Source organism: Schistocerca nitens, chromosome 9, assembly GCF_023898315.1.
Source record: "Schistocerca nitens isolate TAMUIC-IGC-003100 chromosome 9, iqSchNite1.1, whole genome shotgun sequence".
NCBI lineage: Eukaryota > Metazoa > Arthropoda > Insecta > Orthoptera > Acrididae > Schistocerca > Schistocerca nitens.
The window spans coordinates 283,144,839-283,165,417 of NC_064622.1; the positions used below are offsets into that span (position 1 = coordinate 283,144,839).

The 20,579-nt window shown below is 43.9% G+C and overlaps 1 protein-coding gene across 3 annotated transcripts in view; it reads left to right on the top strand.

Annotated features, from left to right (window-relative positions):
- The window catches only part of LOC126203854 (alpha-tocopherol transfer protein-like), a 150,430-nt gene that overhangs the window by 57,894 nt on the left and 71,957 nt on the right, over window positions 1-20,579 (top strand). Inside the window, exon 1 of one of the 3 annotated variants that reach the window (XM_049938229.1) lies at window positions 14,048-14,153. The exons of the other annotated variants lie outside the window; for them this stretch is intronic. The gene's annotated coding sequence lies outside the window, so the exon portion shown is untranslated. Of the gene's footprint in view, window positions 1-14,047; window positions 14,154-20,579 lie in introns of those variants that run through there. 3 annotated transcript variants of the gene reach the window in all.

Consider the following 20,579-nt stretch of genomic DNA (forward strand, 5'->3'; position numbering starts at 1 on the left):
CCGGAAGACTGAGCGAAGTGATGCTACTCCATACAGTACCCGACCGCCTTCTGGTAGACTGACAAAAAACGCTATACAGGAGTTTGGATGAGAAGTCATTCCGCACCCACCTCATTCACTTGATCTTGCGGCCTCAGATTTTACCTTTTCCCCTCTCTCTCAACCAGCCTTCAAGGAACTTTCTTTCCGATTGAAAATACGCTCCGAACATGGCTCGTTGAGTTCGTCGCCTCGAATCGCAGAGTTATGCTAGCGTTGGCAAACTGTTGTAAATAGTGGAGGAGAAAATATTGTTGATGACTAAAGTCTCTATGTGTTTCTGTTGCGTGTTTAATTAAGTCCCATTTTGAAACTCCGCCGCTGCAGCATCGCATTGGCGTTTGGCGCATTCGCGCTTTGTACCGCACTCTGTTGGCAAGTCATAGACGCCTTTACTGCCCGACCATCATATTATTGCACACGGTCTCCCGTGGCCGTTATCGGAAACAAACGGCGACGTTACAGAGAACAAGTACAGTTGTGGTGACTAAGGAGAACGCATCACATTGCGAATGATTTCAAGATCGTTGTGCATATACAGTATAACCTCGTTAGCGCGAACTCGTATAAGACGAACTCGCGGTTAACGCGAAAAAAATATTGCTCCCACCAGGAATACATAAGTTCTTATGGTACGTTTTATCGGTTAACACGAATTTCGGTTAAGGCGAATTACGAACTCTGTTTCAGTTCCTAGCGTAATTAAATTTCACTGTAACACAAACTTCCTACCTTAGAGTATTCTAAGGCGTATTTTTTTCCGAAATTAATGCAGGAAATGTAGCTACAAATCTAATTATACTTACTGTTGACTCGTTTTTAACGTATTGTAGGTCGGTAGCCGCGATTATCACCTCAACAATCGCCATATGCTGTACATTGTAAGACATTCAATAATGTATGCAGCAGCATTTAGGAACGTACTCAGTGCCAGATTTGGCAGGTGTTCTGTTAGTCGTAGCCGTATCGGGTTGGCATACTGAATAAAAACTACAGTTACAACCGGTACCGTAGCACACAAAAATGACAAAGAGGAAACAGATAGCTCTAAATGTACAGTTAAAGCTTAAGATTCTAGATTAAGTGGACCGTGGTACCAAGAAAACAGCAATCGCAGAGCAGTTTGGAATACCTAAATCTACTTTATCTACTATTATTAAGAATCGAAAAAAAATTATTAATGCTGCGGCATCAGGTTCTGGAAACAAATCTAAACGACTTCGTACCGCCAAGTATGAAGACATCGAGACGTTACTGCTAGAATGGCTCAATCATATGCGTGCATCTAACATACCTTTAACTGGCCCTGTGGTTCAGTCAAAAGCAAATGATATGGGCGTCGAAGACTTCCGTTGTTCTGCTGGTTGGTTGTATCGGTTCCAAAAGAGACATTCAATTTCGTCTGTACAAATTTGTGGTGAAGCAAATAAAGTTGATGAAGAAAGTGCGAACAGCTGGTTGCATGAATTCAACCGAGTGAGGGAAAAGTATGCGTCGTGTGATGTGTTTAACATGGATGAAACTGGATTTTTCTACAATCTTTTCCCAAATAACACCCTGGGGCTAAAAGGTGATAAGTGTCACGGTGGAGCACGAAGCAAACAACGTGTGACTGTTGTACTGTGCCATAATGCTGACGGTAATGAGAAGTTTTGTCCCTGGGTTATCGGTAAATCCGAGAAACCACGTTGTTTTAAAAACATAAATATGGACACTTTACCTCGCATCTACTCTCACCACAAGAAAGCTTGGATCGATGGCACATCATTTCGCAAGTGACTTCTTCATTTCAACAGTCGATGGTTGCTCAAAATAGACATGTTCTTGCATTGGTCACATGTACTGCCCATAACGTTCATGATCTGAACCTATCCAACATAAAGGTTCAGTTTTTTCCACTCAACGCCACAAGCCGCCTTCAGCCTTTGGACCAAGGCATAATCTCTCTCATAATGAGAGCTTATCGTAAGCGACTTGTAAGAGATGCAATTCGTACTGCTGAAAACAATAGTGCAACCCCAAATTGGAATCTTCTTGAGGCAATAAAAGCCATCGCAGCAGCCTGGAACTCAGTATCGCCACACCATATAGGGAAGTGCTTTAACAGAGCTTGGAGACAAAGCAACAATGAAGATGTCCACGAGTTAGAAGATGCCACTTCACCTGATGAATGGACAGTTCTGCTGGACGTTGCGAACCCTGGGATTAGTTTCGAAGAATTCATTAGTCTAGACCACGATGTTGCCGTATGTGCTTCTGTGGAATCGTATGTGCCAAAAGCTGTGAACGAGGTGCAAGAAGGGCCATCAGAAGAAATTGAAGAGAATACGGATACCATTCCACCTACCCGTCAGGAGATGTTCACAGCCTTGGACTGTTTAGAACGTTTCGTTTCAACATCCGACGTCACTGCTGGGTTTACGGACGCTATCATTACAATTGGTTGTGAAATTACGAAATTACAAAACATTATCGTTCCCATGAACGTCAGCGAACCATGACCGAATTTTTTCCAAGAAAGTGACGTACGTAATATGTGAGTACTTGTAATTTTACAATCACTTTATAGTGTTATAAGTCTACAATAACGTGATTGATAGTGTATTGTATTACAAATTAGTGCTGTACATGTACACTATTAAAATCTGTGTTTTTCACTTAACACGAATTTTTTAACACGAACTCCTGATTTTTCTGTCCCTTCGGATTCGTGTTAACGAAGTTTTACTGTACTATCAAGTGGTTCAGCAAGTCCTCGTGAAATATCACTATGAAATCTCACGATAAGCCGCACGAAGAGTCCTCACTCCAGCTGCAATAATACTGTGGTCGATTAATACAGAGTCATTCGGTGTTTGTTCCTTGGTATTTTAAATACCTCCCACCGATTGACAATCCCGCCGACTGTTAAATATGCACTGTGTTCGTATTCTTAGTGTTAAAGGCGTGTAAACGGCTGAAATTCATTGTCACATCAGGGAATCGTATAGAGAAAACGACCTGGTGCAGAAAGTTGATGGAAAAAGTGAGGGAGAGCGGACACTTCACGATTTCGACGTTATAAGTTGCTTACTTACTCCTTGGCGCTACAGTCCGTGCAGGGCCTTGGCTTCCTGGAGAAACTCCGCCCACTCTTCTCTGCTGGCTGCCTTGGCTCTCCATCTACGCCGTCTCCTATGCCAAGGCCATTACCTGTAACATCCGTCCGCTTTCTTTTGTCCTTTGGTTCCGTAACTACCTCATTTTGCGTGATAGGCCTGTTAGCCCCATGCCCAACCCATCTTCTTTACCCAGGTTGGGACTGGCACTGTAATTTCCATGGTATTTCCCAGTCGCGTGGTTATGTGATAAGTTTTCTCAGCGTCAAAAAGTGTGCTTCATTTTGATGTTACAGAACGTTTAAACCACCGAAAGTTAAGCTCAAGCTGGGTACTGAAAATACTGACTGGGGCGTAGAAAAAAATTGACATTTAGCTAGTTCTTTGACTCTCCTAGAGCGCCACAGTGAGGAAAGTGACGTGTTTTTAAAGCAAATTGACACAGGTGATGAAAACGGGAGGTTAACATTGCACCTGAACGAAATCAGGAAACCATGGAATGGCGACATTCAACATTACCAAAGTAAGTGAAGTTCAAGCAGTTTCAGGAGAGGAATGGGATGTTTGCTAGTAAATTTTATGCCTTACGGTGACGCCATGAATTGTACGACGTACTGTGACACCTGTTTTTCTTTTCTTCGCTGCCGAAGTACAAACACCGACAGACTTCCACCGTAGAGTGAGGAACTTATATTGGGCTGATTGTCTGTCGAAAGCTAGCGTCGTGGAATGGTGTACAAAATTCCGTCCTGGTCGCGGTTCTACATAAAACGCCGGTCAATTCGGAAGGCCAGCCTCAAACATTACGGACAAGTGGGAGGCACTCGAGCACCCGCCTTGTAGTCCTCACCACTCCCCATGCGATTATCATGCCTTCGGTCCCTTAAAAATAGGCTTTGCAACGTCGAAGATTCCTGTCGAAGGAGGGTGTGCGGGAGACAAACTTCTTCGCGCAACAGGACACAATGCTTTAGGAAACGGGCACTTTAATCTGGTGCGTCTGTGGGATGACTGCATCAATGCACATTATGATTTTGCCTGACTGCCATTGCGATTCTGAACTGTAGGGCCTTCGGACGAAAACATTTTTATCGTCTCTTATATTTTTCTAGAATGTAGCCTTCTACGGAAATGAAACGTGGACGATAAACAGTTCAGACAAGAAGAGAATAGAAGCTTTTGAAAGGTGATGCTACATGAGTATGTTAAAAGTCAGGCAAGGAGATCGGGTAACTAATGAGAAGATACTCAATCGAGCAGGGAAGAAAGGAAATTAATGGCACATAGTGACTAAAGGCAGTTATCGGTTTAGAGGCATGAAGAAATTCTTAGTTTGGTGATGGAGCGAAGTGTGTGGGATAAAAATTGAAGAGAAAGGCTACGATTTAACTACAGAGCCAGATCCAAACGGATTTAGGGTACAGTAATTTCGCAGGGATGAAGACTCTTGTACAGGATTGACTAGGGTGGAGGGCTGCATCAAACAAGTCTTGGGAATAAAGACCACACCACCACCTCTCTCCATGTGAAGACAGTACTACACACTCACAAAATCCTTTCTTGTAGGATTGTAAAACATTGCTTTCAGGTCTTTTGAAGAGACTGAGGAGATAACTTAGGCATATATTGGACATGCAAATGCACTTATCAAAAAATCTGCTAGTGTCTTTTGAAAAACAATCGTTGTAACACAAATATGTCTAGTATAATCATATAATCAATCTTTCAGGTCAAGAACAATGGACACAACATGACGTGCGAAGTCGCCCACTTGTCTGCTGGGAAAATACAAGGCGTTTATAGAGCCCAGGAGCGGTTAGCGACCATTACGTGACAGGCTACACCTGCTCACCTTGGCTTTAAGCGACCACGATCAACAGCGCGAGCATTAGCCAGTCCGTGGTCAGGCGACACGCCCACGTGTCATCACGGTGAGCAGCACGGCAATAGTTCTCGTGCGTACCGTTTCTGCCGCAAAACAACTCTGGAGGCTATTATTGCAAGCTAAGGAGAGCGCTGCCAGTTTTTTTAGATACACTGTCATCCTAATAATTCTCTGAGAGTGTCTGCGCTAAGAGGCTCAGTGGTAAGACACTCCACTGCTGGTCGGGAGGGCGAAGATTCAGATCCTCGTCCGGTCTAGATTTCCTTAAAATCTTCCCTCTTTCCTTCCTCTCGGTGGTCACGCAGTCGTTCCAGTAGAAAGAAAGACAGTCATATCCCTATCACGTACAAACGGCCTTCAGAAAGTGATGCACAATCGTCTCTAATTTTTTTTATTTTTTGCAGGAGGAGAATGAAATTTTTTGTGAACATACTTGGAACATTTAGCTATAATTTGGTATATAAAAGTATTTTCTTTTATTTACAAGTGTGCCATAATGGACCGTGAAGTAGATGTCAGGTTGCGACAACGGTCGGTGATGGAGTTCCTCTTCAAGACCGGCAATGACTCTGCCACATCGATTCATAGGAAGTTGCTCCCTGTTTATGGGGAGGACACAGTGGATCGCAGTAGTATCCAGCGGTGGTTGCAGAGGTATAAACAAGGTGATTTCTCTCTACTGGACAATCCACAATGCGGTAGACCATCGATGGCAGTGAGTGATGAGAATGAGGAAACCATTGATCAAATCATCCAAAATGACAGATGTGTGACGCCACGATAGCTTACTGTAATCACTCGTTTGTCATTGGGTAGTTTGGTATCACTGGTACAGTCACTAAGGTACAGAAAAATCTGTGCGCTTTGGGTGCCTAGATTACTGACAAGAGAAATGAAAGCGATTAGGAAGAATGTGTGCGAGGGTCTCATGAAGACCTTTGCTCAAGAGTGGAAACAGTGTTTTGTCGGCGTCATTACCCAGGATGAAACATGGTTGTTTTGTCCGAACCTGAGAGCAAAACCCAATCTATGGAGTGGCGTCATCCAGGTTCCCCTCGGAAGAAAAAACCAAGACTTTCATGAACAACAGGCCGGAAGGTGATGGCCTCCTTCTTCTGGGATTAGTGTGGTGTCATTTTGATTGACTTTTCGGAACCTGGCTCCACAATTAACCGGGACCGTTACTGTTTTGTCACTGGACAAGCTGCGACGTGCCATCAAGACCCACAGACCACAGCTTTACGGTCAGCTTATCAGACTACACCATGACAATGCCAAACCCCATACAGCCCTTAGGACGCAGGAGAAAATCAGGAAAATGGGTTGGAAAATTGTTCCTCATCCTCCCTACAGTTCGGACTTGGCTCCGTCTGATTTTTACCTCTTTGGTCGTCTGAAGGCCCACCTGCGCGGCAAAACATTTGATAGTGAGAAAGACCTTATTTCCTGTGTCAAGCGATGGTGTAAAAGTCAATCCCCAGAATTTTGCCAAAGTGCATTTACATCACGGAAAGAACGTTGGGCCAAATGCGTCACAGCTGATGGAGGCTACATTGAGTAGGCTCAATGTATAGCTATACGTTCCAAGTATGTTCACAAAAAATTTCGTTCTCCTCCTGCAAAAAATAAAAAAAAATTAGAGACGACCGTGCAAAACGATTTGAACGCCCTTTGTAACATTCATCAAACTGGGCAGTATAATGGAACCTTCTTCACGGAGGGTAACAAAGCGAAATATTTATTAAATGAATTCTGTATTTTTTCTGCTTTGGCTGTTATAAACGCCTTGTCGATGATACATTAGTTCTGAGGAAGCCTGCAGAAGACGTCATTGCTAATAAGCATGTAGAGCTAAATAATATGGTTGATAAGACCAAATTCATCAGCAAGATGTAAATAGATAAACAGTATCAACATTTTAGAAATACGAATAAAGAAAAAAGGATTCTAAACACAAATTGGGAATTTTTTAGACACCACCTACACACAGATTATTCAGTAATAGATTATGTCACTCAGCAATCCACAAAAACGTATACTTCGACGCAGTCTTACGTGGAAGGATAAATTTTCAGCTGGATGAAGACAAAGATAACAAATAAATAACAGTTCTTGATAGTTAGCCAAAGTGAACGTTTCTGATCTAGAAATGATTAAAAAAATGTACAAACAAAACTTAAAAATTGCACATAAGTGAGCCACCAACGACGCTACTCTAAAAAGAAATATGACACTTCTCCCATACTATTTACTGTATTTATTTATAGCTTATTTAGCCTGACCAGATTAGGTCTCTAAGGCCCTCTCTTACATCTGACCAGGAACAACGCATACCAAAGACATTAAATCTTCCCAACAACAATAATAATATTAATAACATGGTGATATTTCACAGTAAATATCCACGATGTTTAAACATACGAGAATCTAAATTGTATTTGGCACATAAAACAATATTGAAATTATTGTAAGAAATATCACCCAAAAAACGGAATCATTTAATAAATCCAGAATATACAAAAGTATATGTGACGATTTTGCCATGATATACATTTCCCAAACCAGGTGATCTTTAGTTTGGGCATAGAAAATCCCCAGCCCGGCCGAGAATCGAACACGGCACCCTCTGATTCAGAGGCAGCAACACTGGCCACTAGACCACGAGCCGCGGACTTCCACAGGGCGGTAAGAATTTTAGGATTAGATTAAAAGAACACGAGAATTCAAATGAAAATAACCCAAGTGCTTTTTCCATGCATCTGATACACAACAAACTCACTTCCCGAAACATTTTCAACAGATTTTAAATACACCAAGAAGAAATAAAACGAAATGGATATGCTGAAAGAGATCGAAACTTTTATTCACATTTAAAATCAGCCAGAAAAACTTATTAGCTAACAAACTGAAATGAAGAAGAAAAACAACTATATCTCTACAGCTTTACTAGCATTCTGCCTACAGCTAACCAAGATTAAAGTAACGAGTCCATTCGTAATACCCACACTAACAGTGAAGATTAGTTATACATAATTTCCACGCTAACGGATAAAATTATTCGTATTACCTACATACTACACGAAACTCAAATTTTCGAACTCCCCATTTTGCTAATGACTTTTTATAATTTCATTATATATTATTTTATTAGTTACTTTCTTTACGTGCACATTTGGATTGTTACACACCCACACTTTCATTCCTTGGTCAACATTACATCATTGCAAATTTCCCGCCTTATATGCACAAACCAAATGCCAAAACTATCAAAACATGTAGAACAGTTGGCTTTTGTAAACAATACGAATGCAGACACAGATTGTGAGGACGGTGCCAATTTATAAGTTCGACAAATTGAAAGGTAATTATATTTCCTCTAATTTGCCTTAACATCACTGTGTTCTCATTTCGTTTCGGTATCACAGTCTGCTTTTTTATGCAGATTATCAATGCACAATAGCTTCATAAGCCGAAACCGAATGTGAAAAAAAGTAGAAGAAATGCAGCCTTCGTACAGTATATTTGGAGTTTTTGTTAGCAGCACGCCTTTAAGCAGTGTGAAATAAATTTGGTGTTTGTAGCAAGATATATAAATCTACATCTTCATGTACAGAGTGAACATTAATAAAACTGACAAACTGCAGGGACGGCTGTAAAATGATCCTCCGAACATGTGTCCGGAAATGCATCCTTGCCACAGTAGATGGCGCTGAGCAATGTAAGTTCCTCTGACCCTTGCCGTGTCTTCCTTGTGTCTTGCACACAGTGTGACTCACGCAGCGTACTGTAAGTAGCAGAATGGTTCGATATTCATGTGGGGAACAAGGCGAGATGGGGTTTGTGTACGGGCAAGCAGATGGAAACAGTCGAGAGGTAGCACGACTATACCAAAACAAGCACTTCCATAGTCACCAACCAAATCACACATTTCAAGCCCTTTTTGTGCGTTTGTGTGATCGTAGGTCCTTTCGGATACACAAACGTACAGGGAAGCGGCGAACTGTGCATACACCAGATTTGGAGGATCAGATTTGACAGGATATTGAGACTAACCTCAGTATAAGCTCCAGGCAAGTGGTCAGTCAATACGTTGCAAGACAAGCTACGATTACGTGTATCACGCATGACAGCCGCTACTCTTGCTGTCAGATGCGACGAGTGCAAGGGTTGTCAGCCGTAGAGTTTTCTCTACAGGAAGGATTTTGTCGATGATTTTTGCACCAGACCATCACAATTACGGGATTTTTATCATCAGTCCTCTTTACCGATGAAGCAACCTTAACAGAACTGTCATTAGTCTGCATAGTCGTCATCTGTGGGCAATCCTCGGAGAATGGTTGAGGCGGCTCATTACTAACGGTTCAGCATAAATGTGGGGGCAGGGATTCTTGACGACCTTATGCATTCTTGGAGCGGTTATTCTTATACGACACCTCGACAGAGGAGCATACACGGACTTCATGGAGAATATTCTGCCTGGGCTGCTTGACAATGTGCCTTTGGCAATACGACAGGCTGTATGGTTTCTGCATGACGGAGCACCACTCCAATTCCGCCTTACAGTTCTCCGACACCTCAGCATCATCATCCCCGGACGTTGAACAGGACACAGAGACCCTGTAGCCCGGCCTAGTAGATCACCGGAGTTGAACGTCCTGGCCTTTTTCCTCTGGGCCGTCTGAAAAGCGCTGTGTGTGCTGAACCAGTCCCTGATGTGCAGACCCTTCAACGGCGAGTTCACGATGTCTGTGATGGCATTCTGAGGGAGGATGGAATGTGTGAAACAGTGCGGCATTCCATGATGTGACGTGTGAATGCGTACATTGAATCCCATGGAGACCACTCTGAACATCTGTTGTGACGTGGATGCGATACATCTCTGTACTGTGTTGCGGGACGATTTGTTGTCGTTGCACGCACACCGTCTAGTTCCGCACACTTGTTCAGAGGACTTTTTTTCCCTCCAATTCTAGTCCGGAACCCATCCCTGCAGTTTGTCGATTTTATTAGTGTTCACACCGTATACTCTATAAGCCGCAGTCAGTGCACAGCGGAGGTGACATCCTACTAATATTATCCATTTTCTGCCCTGATCCATTCGTTTGTTGACCGAGGGAAAGATTACTGTCCTTATGCACTCGTACGGGCCCTAATCTTTCGTATCCTAATCTCATCGGTCGAAAAGTCTATTTCGAATACAGATTTCCTAAATTTATCCAACACGGATCGCGATAAATTCCCAGAACATTTCTCACAGTTTCATATGAAACACTTTGCGCTGTTACGACCCCATACGTGCGTCTCTTAATTTCTTTACGCCTGTTTTCACCCCTACTTGATAAAAACTCCAAACACGCGTGCGATCTGCTTTACAGATGCACTGGCCTTTCAGAGAACTCTTCTAACAAATTTGTGTCTTCCGATTGCTCATCACAACACGGAATTCACGCAACCGTCTCTTCTTATCCCTTTTTAGTACCATCCAAAAATACTTACACAGTGTGACGTCCTCTAGATCTTCGCCAGTAATGCTGTAATCGGATACTACGAATTTTATTTCTTTTTGTTATACTGTTTATCACGAGCGACTTTCTAAGTGCCTCCCCTTTCAAAACTATGTATGAAAATTCACACAACATTATGAACTGAGTTTGTGCACTAAGATATAACCCCCGGACAGTGAATATGGTCCATTAATAACGCAAAAAATTTGCGAATGGCAAAACTTACGCATAGCGCAACGAAGGTCAGTAGGAAGTTATTCGAAACACAGTTGTGCATTAAACTAAAAAAGTATTATACTATCTCAAATGTTTTAAAATCGTGTCTCATAGGTTCGATATGAATAAGAATAATTTTTTTTAACATCTATTGCCTACGCTATCTCAAACGTGAAAGTCGAGAGCCTGTCTCGTGGAAGCAATAATTTACGATGCCGCCGTCTCCGCTGCCGTACAAGTTGAAGCTCTGCACGTTGACTGTTGAAATTTGTTACGGACAATAAAGACAGGTAGTACGAGTATGCGTAGCGTAGCCCTTGAGCAAAACGCAGTTTAAGGAATGGAACACATTTAGTATCGAACAAGATTGTACTGAAACAGCTAGCAACATACACGTCCTGTACCTTATGAACAAAGGAAAGGTGTGAGACATCGAATACACGAAGGCTAAATGTATGAAAAAATCGCATATAATCCACAAACAGGTATGGTACACAGGTTAGTCGTGGCTACAAACAAATATCAAGTCAGATCATTTAGCGTCCCTTCCGAAGATCGTGGTAAAACATTGAGTAACATAACTTTATAAATGGCTTAAAAATATGCTTGCGGCTACGAAAGTGTGTTTTCAAGCCACTTGAATTTACTGATGGATAACTCAGAGTCGAATATCAGTCACCACGTGTTCTGTCGGAAACAAAAATAAGAACAAAGAGCCAGAATCATGCACGGCAAATGCAAAAGACAAACAATAAAAGGACACGATTTTGTCAAACTTTGATGGTATCAAGGTTCCCAACAGTAAGAATGTGTACGGAATACTCGCTGTTTGCTGTAATCTCGTCTTTCTGTTGAAAATTCTTGTCGATGGCGCCCGTATTAAAATTAACAAGGTTCAAATTCAAATGGCTCGGAGCACTATGGGACTTAACATCTATGGTCATCAGTCCCCTAGAACTTAGAACTACTTAAACCTAACTAACCTAAGGACAGCACACAACACCCAGCCATCACGAGGCAGAGAAAATCCCTGGCCCCGCCGGGAATCGAACCCGGGAACCCGGGCGTGGGAAGCGAGAACGCTACCGCACGACCACGAGATGCGGGCAAAATTAACAAGGCACATGTCTTACTACTTGCGCTTCGGAGTGACAGGGTAGAATGACGAGATGAGACAGACTTCGTGTTTCAAACAGCTTGATGGGAACAACCGAACGATGGGAGCCTAGCGCTGTAATTGGCCGGTTCTGATCGAAGTTCTAGCCTCGTAGTAAGAGATCCGTGCACTTTCCTGATTTGGCAAAGATGAGCCCCTCCCGCGAACTGGAACGACTGATGACCGACCGTCTGTAAGTAAACAAGCTTCCATATTCCTAGATTTCCGGAAAGGTCAAAAATAGTTCAAATGGCTCTAAGCACTATGGGACTTAACATCTGAGGTCATCAGTCCCCTAGACTTAGAACTAGTGAAACCTAACTAACGTAAGACTTTCACACACATCCATGCCCGAGGGAGGATTCGAACCTGCGACCGTAGCAGCAGCACAGTTCCAGACTGAAGCACCTAGAACCGCTCGGCCACAGCGGCCGGCATCCGGAAAGTATGACATACGGTATCTCACTGCAGACTGCTAACGAAGTCAGAGCGTATGGTTCCAGGTATGTGAATGGCTCGAAGACATTTAAGTAATAGAACACACTACATTGTTGTCAAAGGCGAGTGCTCATCAGAGACAAGGGAATCACGAGGAATGCCCCAGGGAAGTGTGATAGGACCGCTTTTATTCAAATGTTCAAATGCGTATGAATTCCTAAGGCACCAAACTGCTGAGGACATCGGTCGTCTAGACTTACACACTACTTAAACTAACTTATGCTAAGAACAACACACACACCCATGCCCGAGGGAGGACTCGAACCTCCGGCGGGAGGGGCCGCGCACTCCGTGACATGGCGCCTCAAACCGGGCGGGTGCTTTTATTCTCTACACACATAAATGACATGACGGACAGGGTGAGCAATAATTTGTCACGCTGCTAAAAACAATCACCGTCTCTTAATTGTTCCTACACTATATGCAATACGCATTGCTGTAAAATATGATCACTTCTTTCCGCATCTACTGTCTACTTAAGAAGAACAAGGAAACCACAGCCTAGCCACGAAAAACACTCCCATATGACCACCTCTTCTGTACATTGTTGTTGTCGTTATTGACACTATACATGATGGCTGCTAACATTCTCCAGACATTCCCCAAAACCAAATCATTTCCCATTGTACAAGATATAGCGTGATTTATCGTTCCAAATCAATCGTATCCAGTCATTCATTGTCCACCGGCGTCGCTCTTTACGCCATCTCAAGTTCTGATTAGCATTAACTATAGAAATGTGTGGCCTCCGAGGAGCTGCCATACCACTGATCCCATTCTTTATTACACCCTACGCACAAGCATTGTGCTAGATGGATTGCTGCTAACATTTTGGATCTCTTCAGTGATTCTTCTCGCCGACTTCATGCTATTTTTGACACACATCCTGCGCAATGCTCGACCGTCCGCGTCCATCATTACATGAGCTCTGCTTGTTCTTGCTTTCGCCGTAGTTTTTCCTTCACACTAACATCATCATATATGGACTTGGACAACCTTTTTAGGGTTGAAACGCGCCTGACGGACCTGATAGTCAGATGGCTGCTCTACATTCGAAATCACTGAACTCCTTCTGGCCTTGCCGCGCAGGATTAGCCGAGCAGTCTACGGCGCTGCAGTCATGGACGTGCGGCTGGTCCCGGCGGAGGTCCGAGTCCTCCCTCGGGAATGGGTGTGTGTGTGTTTGTCCTTAGGATAATTTAGGTTAAGTAGTGTGTGAGCTTAGGGACTGATTACCTTAGCAGTTAAGTCCCATAAGATTTCACACACACACGTTTTCCTCCTGGCCGACCCAATCTTCTGTCGCTGCTTCTCTACTGACGACACAACACTCCCCGCCTCCTTTTATACTGGTGGGTCTGCCTCTCGTAACATCTAGTGGTCATCCTTGCATTGCATAGGAGTGTCTCGGTACTTCTGATCGGACAGCGTAACTGCTTTGGGCCTCGCGGTCGTACGACCACAAACAGTCTTACTGCGCACATGCGAGATGCTGTGGAGTGCAGTTTGCCCCCCTTGGACCTTGCACTGACCGATATGAATTATAGTGGGCGGCTACTGAGCCGTAGGATATCAGCACAAACTGTAAGGCTCGGCAGAGTGGCAGATAACGCTGCACCATAGTAGGGAAGTGTAAATTGATGTACAACATTAATTATAAAAGTCAGTAAAAGTTTGTAATACAGTTAAGCGTTTCACAAATATTTTACAAAGTGTGTTGTACATTTTGGTACGTGTATAGCCTTGTTTGATTCACGGTGAGTCTGTATACAGCCTATATTAATGTGCAATTTCTGCAGTATTAACTGATGCAAAGCGAAGAGAGCACCATTGTTAGGTATTATTATCTGTTGGGTGCTGAATATATTTCTACTGAAAACCGTTTTATTATTACCGAGACTTTCTCAAAATTAAGTAAACACATGCCTGATTGCACGAGATCCAACCATCCGCCCTTCCTAACGGCGGTATTTTCTTTTCTTTTGGATACTAATCTAACTTTATAGCAAGAAATAAATGCTTGATGCGTTTGAAGCCAACTACAACACACAGTTTTTAGCTAAATTCTCCAATAACAAAACCATCCTGTGTCTGATGCTTTACTTAATTACCATGTTACTAGAGTCTACTGAGAAGGAGAATCTTTAGATGTGTGGAACAAACAAAGAACATACTTGATAACTGTTCATGACGCGTTTCGAAAGTTTACACATTTAGGTGGATGCCATGCTGCACAAAAACCGATTTAAGCAGACGAATGGCTGCGAGCTACACGCAAAGCTGTATCCACCTACGGATGATGGTGCAAGCGCACAAAATATATCGTAGACATTAATTATAAATGTGGCGAACGCATCTGTTTTAATTTGACTCGTGTGTGAGAACATGACTACGTAATAACACGTGTACTTTTTCAACGGCAGAGTAAAAATTACGATGAAAATAGCTGTTCCAGCAATGCCATTGTTTAAATTATGTCAATCCCAAATCCTGCATCATTTTAGTGACGCTCTCTCCCCAATTTCGCGATGATAAAAAAACGTGCTTCCCTTCTTTGAACTTTCTCCATATACTCCGTTAATCTCATCTGGTCCGCCCCTAGTAGGTGACTGGTGAGCGCGACAGAATGTCATACCTAACGGCCCGGGTTCGATTCCCGGCTGGGTCGGAGATTTCCTCCGCTCAGGGACTGGGTGTTGTGTTGTCCTTATCATCATCATTTCATCCCCACCAATGCACAAGTAGCCAAAGTGGCGTCAACTCGAAAGACTTGCACCAGGCGAATGGTCTACACGACGGGAGGCCCTAGCCACACGGCATTTTATCGTATCTGGTAAGGAGCCCAGACCGTTCAGCAGAACTCCAAAAGACGGACAAGCGTAGGGCAGGCAATCTCTTTAGTAGATCTGTTACATTTTCTAAGTGCCCTGCCAATAATCGAAGTCTTTGGTTTGCCTCTCACGGCCATTACAGCATGTATTTTAAACAGACCTAATATGGATCCTCATAGTGGCGCTAAATTCACCACTCTTACGCGTCTGGCACGAAATCTGAATAGACATCGTCTTTCAAATGTAGAAACACTGTTACCAACTTTGATTATGTCGCATAAGTCCTCCTTGGTGTTGCGACTTCTTTTCCGCTAGTGTATTCACTGGAAGAACGTATCCTGGTCGAAGGACTTCAAATTTAAAAAATGTAGTTCTTCCTTAAAATGCTTAAATTCTAGTAGAAGATTATGCATGTGATGGAGTGCGGCACAAGTTTTCGGGCAGTTTTTAACGATAAGATCTTTTTTTATGTCTTGCAGCCAGTGAATTTTTGACATTTTTTCTTTGAAAAAAGTTATCAACCACAAATACCCATCTCGTTAAGTAGAATCATTTAGACGAGTCACGGGATAATATGATACATGAGCCCTTTCTGCTTAAACTGATTTTCTACAAAATATTGTAGGAAATCTCATGAAGGAAGAAGGATATGCAATGTCATAAGTTTCAGTGTATCTTTGCTAATCACTCTGAATAGTAACATAATCGCACATATGGCCATATTCAGCTTCTACAAAACATCATTAATACATTACTATCCCGAGAGGTTACCGTCTACCGTCAGTCTATGATCCCTGGTGTCTTGTGCTTAGTTAATTGTGCCACCATTCTGAGAGTGTTGAATGATAGCGCGATTGGAATTGTAAGTGTTGAAATGCTGAAATGTACAGGGTTATTACAAATGATTGAAGCGATTTCACAGCTTATTATTTGAGATATTTTCACAATGCTTTGCACACACATACAAAAACTCAAGAAGTTTTTTTAGGCATTCACAAATGTTCGATATGTGCCCCTTTAGTGATTCGGCAGACATCAAGCCGATAATCAAGTTCCTCCCACACTCGGCGCAGCATGTCCCCATCAATGAGTTCGAAAGCACCGTTGATGTGAGCTCGCAGTTTTGGCACGTTTCTTGGTAGAGGAGGTTTAAACACTGAATCTTTCACATAACCCCACAGAAAGAAATCGCACGGGGTTAAGTCGGGAGAGCGTGGAGGCCATGACATGAATTGCTGATCATGATCTCCACCACGACCGATCGATCGGTTTTCCAATCTCCTGTTTAAGAAATGCCGAACATCATGATGGAAGTGCGGTGGAGCACCATCCTGTTGAAAGATGAAGTCGGCGCTGTCGGTTTCCAGTTGTGGCATGAGCCAATTTTCCAGCATGTCCAGATACACGTGTCCTGTAACGTTTTTTTCGCAGAAGAAAAAGGGGCTGTAAACTTTAAATGTGAGATTGCACAAAACAGGTTAACTTTTGGTGAATTGCGAATTTGCTGCACGAATGCGTGAGGATTCTCTACCGCCCAGATTCGCACATTGTGTCTGTTCACTTCACCATTAAGAAAAAAATGTTGCTTCATCACTGAAAACAAGTTTCGCACTGAACGCATCCTCTTCCATGAGCTGTTGCAACCGCGCCGAAAATTCAAAGCGTTTGACTTTGTCATCGGGTGTCAGGGCTTGTAGCAATTGTAAACGGTAAGGCTTCTGCTTTAGCCTTTTCTGTAAGATTTTCCAAGCCGTCGGCTGTTGTACGTTTAGCTCCCTGCTTGCTTTATTCGTCGACTTCCGCGGGCTACGCGTGAAACTTGCCCGCACGCGTTCAACCGTTTCCTCGCTCACTGCAGGCCGACCCGTTGATTTCCCCTTACAGAGGCATCCAGAAGCTTTAAACTGCGCATACCATCGCCGAATGGAGTTAGCAGTTGGTGGATCTTTGTTGAACTTCGTCCTGAAGTGTCGTTGCACTGTTATGACTGACTGATGTGAGTGCATTTCAAGCACGACATACTCTTTCTCGGCTCCTGTCGCCATTTTGTCTCACTGCGCTCTCGAGCGCTCTGGCGGCAGAAACCTGAAGTGCGGCTTCAGCCGAACACAACTTTATGAGTTTTTCTACGTATCTGTAGTGTGTCGTGACCATATGTCAATGAATGGAGCTACAGTGAATTTATGAAATCGCTTCAATCATTTGTAATAGCCCTGTACTTTCATTGCATTTACGAAACACCCTGTGGGTTATTAAGCAAACTCGAAAACTTTTTTTTGGCGTATTGCGCGGATGTTGACATGAATATGGAATGACTATGCCATTACCATCCATAAAAAATGCAATTATGTGCTAGAATTGAAGGAAAGACATTAATCTACCTGCATCAGTAACAGAAGTTAAGTAAGTATGAAAGTCTGTGAGAAAACTCGACGTTACAGTGCAGAACAACCTTCCGTTTCCATCTGCTCATATGACAATCAGACTTATAAAATACTGCTGGCAAATCCGTAGCGTTTGTAAGATGATTGACTCGTTTGAATGGGTGTCTACCAAGTCTTCCTTCCTGAAAGCCAGTTACTGTTGGCTAGGTGCTTTCAGTCAATCTTGAATAAATGTACACAACATATTCAACATTGATTTAAATTTCATAGTAATTTATTTCCATTCTGCAAATTGATGGTGATCAGATTTCATAAATTACATTTTACCCATGTACTTCGAAATATCAGTAAAATACATAGACATCGAGGAGCATAACATAATTTAACAAGTGGCTGTCCATAATTAGGCAGGATACTGACTTTATGTAACTTTACTGAACACACAATATACACTCCTGGAAATTGAAATAAGAACACCGTGAATTCATTGTCCCAGGAAGGGGAAACTTTATTGACACATTCCTGGGGTCAGATACATCACATGATCACACTGACAGAACCACAGGCACATAGACACAGGCAACAGAGCATGCACAATGTCGGCACTAGTACAGTGTATATCCACCTTTCGCAGCAATGCATGCTGCTATTCTCCCATGGAGACGATCGTAGAGATGCTGGATGTAGTCCTGTGGAACGGCTTGCCATGCCATTTCCACCTGGCGCCTCAGTTGGACCAGCGTTCGTGCTGGACGTGCAGACCGCGTGAGACGACGCTTCATCCAGTCCCAAACATGCTCAATGGGGGACAGATCCGGAGATCTTGCTGGCCAGGGTAGTTGACTTACACCTTCTAAAGCACGTTGGGTGGCACGGGATACATGCGGACGTGCATTGTCCTGTTGGAACAGCAAGTTCCCTTGCCGGTCTAGGAATGGTAGAACGATGGGTTCGATGACGGTTTGGATGTACCGTGCACTATTCAGTGTCCCCTCGACGATCACCAGTGGTGTACGGCCAGTGTAGGAGATCGCTCCCCACACCATGATGCCGGGTGTTGGCCCTGTGTGCCTCGGTCGTATGCAGTCCTGATTGTGGCGCTCACCTGCACGGCGCCAAACACGCACACGACCATCATTGGCACCAAGGCAGAAGCGACTCTCATCGCTGAAGACGACACGTCTCCATTCGTCCCTCCATTCACGCCTGTCGCGACACCACTGGAGGCGGGCTGCACGATGTTGGGGCGTGAGCGGAAGACGGCCTAACGGTGTGCGGGACCGTAGCCCAGCTTCATGGAGACGGTTGCGAATGGTCCTCGCCGATACCCCAGGAGCAACAGTGTCCCTAATTTGCTGGGAAGTGGCGGTGCGGTCCCCTACGGCACTGCGTAGGATCCTACGGTCTTGGCGTGCATCCGTTCGTCGCTGCGGTCCGGTCCCAGGTCGACGGGCACGTGCACCTTCCGCCGACCACTGGCGACAACATCGATGTACTGTGGAGACCTCACGCCCCACGTGTTGAGCAATTCGGCAGTACGTCCACCCGGCCTCCCGCATGCCCACTATACGCCCTCGCTCAAAGTCCGTCAACTGCACATACGGTTCACGTCCACGCTGTCGCGGCATGCTACCAGTGTTAAAGACTGCGATGGAGCTCCGTATGCCACGGCAAACTGGCTGACACTGACGGCGGCGGTGCACAAATGCTGCGCAGCTAGCACCATTCGACGGCCAACACCGCGGTTCCTGGTGTGTCCGCTGTGCCGTGCGTGTGATCATTGCTTGTACAGCCCTCTCGCAGTGTCCGGAGCAAGTATGGTGGGTCTGACACACCGGTGTCAATGTGTTCTTTTTTCCATTTCCAGGAGTGTATTTTACTTTACTCTTCGAATGCTAAACAAGAACAGACAAAGTAAGCGGATACTGTGAGCAGCAAACGACGGTTGTTGGCTGACGATGCTGTGGTGTACGGGAAGGTGTGACATTAAGTGACTGTAGGAGGATACAAGATGTCTTAGACAAAATTTCTAATTGGTGTGATGAATGGCAGCTAACTCTAAAAGTAGAAAATGTTAATACAGATGAGTACGAAAAACAAACACGTAATGTTCGACTACAGCAGTTGTAGTATGGTGTTTGATACCGACAAGTCGATTAAATATCTATACATAATGTTTTACAGCGATATGAAATGGAACGAGTATGGTAGCTGAATGGTCGACTGCATTTTATTTAGGAGAGTTTGAGGAAAGTGTGGTTCATCTGTAAAGGAGACAGCATACAGGACTTCAGTGCCAACCATTCTTGAGTACTACTAGGATACTTGGGATCCCCATCAGGTCGAATTAAAAGTAGACATCGAAGCAGTTCAGAAGCGGTAGGTCGATCGACGAAGTGTTACGGAGATGTTTCCGACACTCAGAAGGGAACCATTGCAGGGAAGGCGACATTCTTTTCGAGGAAAGCTGTAGAGAAAATTTAGATACCGTCATTTTGACTGTAGAACGATGCTACTGCCGCAAATACAGGTTTCGCGTAAGGACCACGAACGTAAGATACGACAAAATAGGGCTCGTACCGAGGCATATACAGTCATGCTCATAAATTAAGGATAATTGCAGAATGTGGAGCAACACAACGTGGCACTACACAAAACTGGCGCTAATAGCATAGGTACATAGGGAACACACACGACACAGATCTGTAAGTCTACGGTATTGGTGATAAGTTGAAAAAACCGTCGTGAAACACATCTGCTACAAAACGCCACTGTTTCCTGCGCACGTACCCCGACATCAGTACGGAATATGATCACCATGCACACGTACACAGGCCGCACAACGGGTTGGCACACTCTGGAGCAGGTGGTCGAGCAGTTGCTGGGGTATAGCCTCCCATTCTTGCACCAGTGCTTGTCGGAGCTCCTGAAGTGTCCTAGGGGTTTGAAGACGTGCAGCGATACGTCG